Raw genomic sequence first — 4,391 nt, forward strand, 5'->3', positions numbered from 1 at the left:
TGATCTAAATAGCAAAAACATTGCTTGACACCTGCATGATTATCTTTTCTCACTGCTACTTTATTTGAGCTCTGAATTCTTTGAATCACCAGTGTTTAGAAGTGTATTTTTCCCCTGTTCAGAATTGGTCAAGGACATATGTGGCTGTCTGTGTGGTTGATTCCTTGGGAACATGAGAAATAGGGATCAACTAAACATAATTTAGCATTAGTGCAAATGAGCGCTTGTTGATTTCCTAATGCTCGTTTCTAAAGTAGAATGGTACTGTCATGTGACTTTCAAAGTTCCCATTTCATATATGAATTCTTTTTTTTTTTTTTGTCTGTGTTGGGTCTTCATTGCTACTCGTGGGCTTTCTCTAGTTGCAGCGAGCGGGGGCTACTCTTCGTTGCGGAATGCGGGCTTCTCATTGTGGTGGCTTCTCTTGTTGCAGAGCACAGGCTCTAGGTGTGCGGGCTTAGTAGTTGTGGCGCACAGCCTCAGTTGCTCCGTGGCATGTGGGATCTTCCCGGACCAGGGCTCGAACCCGTGTCCCCTGCATTGGCAGGAGGACTCCTAACCACTGCGCCACCAGGGAAGTCCTATGTGAATTCTAATATCAGTTCACTGGTAAGTAAAAGAATCACTTTTGAAAGCTTTAAATATCTTTAGGCAGCAACATATACTATAACCAGGTAAGTGGGTAATTGCAAGATTGCTGTGTCATTTGTTTCTTTAATAGGGATCTGTTGTACTTTGATTTTAGGTATGTCACACTTAAGATTCTCAAGGTACCTCAGTTGGACTGATCTTTGTTGGTTTCGAAGGGAAAACTGAAGAGAATCCACTGTTGTGTGCATGAGCTTGGAGATTAGAACTCTCTTCAGGAGACCAACCATGCTAGCCCTCAGCCTTGCACTTAATAGTCCTTAAATACGATTAATATACAGTTTATATATATGTTTATTAATGGTTGGTCAGTGTTGATGGCATGGTGCAGAATGCCTTGAATTAACTTCTGTCAGCAAGAAAGGTGAACTGTCAGATGACATTACAGAGAAAGTACAGGTTGTAGGTATGTGGAGCAAATTAGGGTGAATGCATTGCACAGATATACCACATAACATTTAAATAACTTTGATGGATTTTAGGGACAAATAATTACAGATTGTTCTTAGAATGAATTACAGTCTCAAAATAAGCAGCCAGTTCTTTGTTAGACTAATCTGTCTCATGTGACGTCATTAAATTTATAAAGATTTTTTGATATGTGAATATTTGCTTTCTATGGTTCCAGCATAGGGATAGATTGAAACTGGGACTCCTAGACTCTGCCCTTATCTTGAGCCAGGGATCAGAAATAGTTCTGTTGATGCACTAGCTGTCCCTTAACATTGAGTTAAATTAATGTGAGTCGCTTCTTCATGCACCCAGTGTTCATAGCAGGAGTGTGTACAGTAGCAAAGACATGGAAGCAAACTAAGCGTCCAACAGATGAATGAATAAAGAATATGTATGATACACACATGCACACGCACACACACACCGTGCGCGTGCACACACACACACACACACACACACACACACTGGAATATTACTCAGCCATAAAAAAGAATGGAATATTGCTGTTTACAGCAACATGGATGGACCTAGGGAATATCATAGTTAGTGAAGTAAGACAGAGAAAGACAAACATTATATGATATCACTTATATGTGGAATCTAAAAAATAATACAAATGAATTTATTTATAAAGTAGACTCACAGACACAGAAAAACTTATGGTTACCAAAGGGAAAGCAGGGGAGGGATAAATTAGGAGTATGGGCTTAACAGATAACATACTATTATATATAAAATGTGAAACAAAGACTTACTGTATAGCACAGGGAACTATATTCAATATCTTGTAATAAAGGAAAAGAATATGAAAAATATATATATATATATATAACTGAATCACTTTGCTGTACACCAGTAACAAAATATTGTCAATCAACTATACTTCAATTTAAAAAAATGTGAATCATTCCTAATTATAGGAGTATAGTTTTTTCATTAATGCTTTTAATGTACATGATAAATCACCTATTTTGGAACTGGGTTTGTATTATATCAAAGTGAAAAAGTTTAAACTGATATCTGCATATATCTTTTTTATGTTTTAATAAGTATAAAACAATTTTCTGTTTATCATTGTATTTTTAGATACGTGCTATCATTTCCACATCATAAGAAACTTTGCTTTTAATATTTAGAAGCAATCTGATCATTATAGATTATCACTTTATTTCTAGTGTATTTAGCAGCACATGCTGAATTTGAGTTTTGAATTTAGTGAATGACAAGTAAGGTGTGGTGACGTGAGCACCCTGGGCCGTGGGCCTCCACCAGTTACTGGCTGTGTGCGGAACTCTGGGCCCTGACGTTTGTACAGTGGGGATAAGTGAGAACCTGTCCCAGGTTTGAGGACTAATGAGGGCTCAGTAGAGCATTGTGGTTGGCATGTAGGAGACACCTGATAGATGAGCACTTCTTAGTACAGTATTCTGTGCTGCTCTTTTCTGTGTTAAATTGTGTTAGTTTTTTAGAAATTTAAATAGCCTTTTTTTTTTTTCCTCTGTCAGACTTATTGGACAGTGACAATAGTCTTTTTAAGTCTCTGGGTTTCTTTTTTTTTTTCATTTTATTGTTGACTTTTTTCCAAAATAAAAATTTTACCCTCCAAAAGATGCTAAAACATGTTTTATTCAGAGCATTTGAATATAAATGTGAAGAAAGCTATTAGGGTATAGCCTGAGTTTATGATGCCATAACTAGAGGAGTCTGTATATATCTGAATTAATCTAAATTTCCCTTCTTGAGGAGGCCCAGCAAGCAGATGTACGCTAAAAACTTCTAGAGGATGCTATACCTGAAATTGTGGTTTGCATGATTTCACCAGGGGCAAATCAGTTTCTTTGGCACCTCTTGAAGTTGTGACAATTATCTATAGACTGTTTGCATTTATTAGAATCTATGTTTGACTGCGCGTATCATCTTTAGTTCTCACTGAGCCGGAGGGAGATGGTACCTAGGATTACACAAAGTCAGGGTCACAAAAACCTTATAACGTGAGAGTAAGATATTAATATTTCGATAATATTAGAGCAGAAAATAGTATTTGAACTCGTAGGAGGAATATTGTGATCAGAAGTTCTCAGTTGTTGAAGGGTTAGTGCTAAGCAGTGAACTGTTAATATGGTAGATAATCAATGTTTTTCACTTTCTGAGTGAACTAGAACAGGATTTCCCATGAAGCACAGGCCACCACATAAAAATCACCTGGGCCAGTGATTAAAGATGCAAATTTATGGGTGCTTCCACAGGCCTGCTCAGTCAGAATGTGAAGGTGGGGCCCAGGTCTGTGTTTTTAACCAGCTCACCTGATCTTATGCCCACCAAGGGTAAGAACCAGTATTCTCCACAGAAGCTGTTTTTTAGTAATTAGATGTTTAGTATTTTGTTGTTGTTGTTGTAAGGTTAAAAGCTGCTCCCTTAGATGCACTGAAAATTGATGTATTTTTTTTCTTTAAAAATAACCCTCACTGGTGATGAATTTCACATGCATGGTGCTCATACTTCCATTAAGTCTATTTAGATGGCGGTGGACCTAATTGTACCCCAACTCTCTATGTACTATGGCATGTATAAATGAATCCCTTAAGGCCACATTTCAGCCCAAGGAAGGTATGGTTCAACCAAGTAATAGATGCTCAGTTGGGTCTCTGTGGGCCATGAGTTGGTAATAGTCCATTTCAGTTCATAAATGTCACCTTTCCTCAGGTGTGTGCAGTCAGACTGAAGCCACAGTGCTTCTGGACACGAAGTGTGCTGTGTGGTTACCGCTGTACCGATGATAAAACTGTCCCATGACATGACTTAATGACACTGTGTTTACCGGCTTGATAGATGTTTTAAACGTTCAGGCAAGGAGATAAATCTGTAGTCCATGCCTCCTGCCTCCGAATTCCGACGTTGTCATGTTCCCCCAACCAGACTGGATTCCTGATTCCGGTTGCAGAGGAAACATTATTATTTTAAATTTCCCCACTGTTCAGATGGTAAAACTGGGTGTTTAGGAGCCCAGCTAGATGTGATTGTCAACATTTTAAGTGACGCTGCCCAACTTTCTAACATTGATAACAGGTTCCTTCCCATTTTCCTTTCCACCACTTATTTTGTCCTGCCCAATTCCTGCAGGAAGGCATGTGAAGGATTTAAAAAAAAAAAAAAAAAAGATTTGGTTTGCTCTCTTGGGGTGCAAAGTCAAGGTCTCCGCCGGGTGGCAGAATGTGGATAGCCAAGGGGCCAAGGCTATTGTTCTGGGTGCCATTTTCTCCCTGCTGCAGGAGGAGCCATCAAGGGAGACT

Source organism: Tursiops truncatus, chromosome 5, assembly GCF_011762595.2.
Source record: "Tursiops truncatus isolate mTurTru1 chromosome 5, mTurTru1.mat.Y, whole genome shotgun sequence".
Classification (NCBI taxonomy): Eukaryota; Metazoa; Chordata; class Mammalia; order Artiodactyla; family Delphinidae; genus Tursiops; species Tursiops truncatus.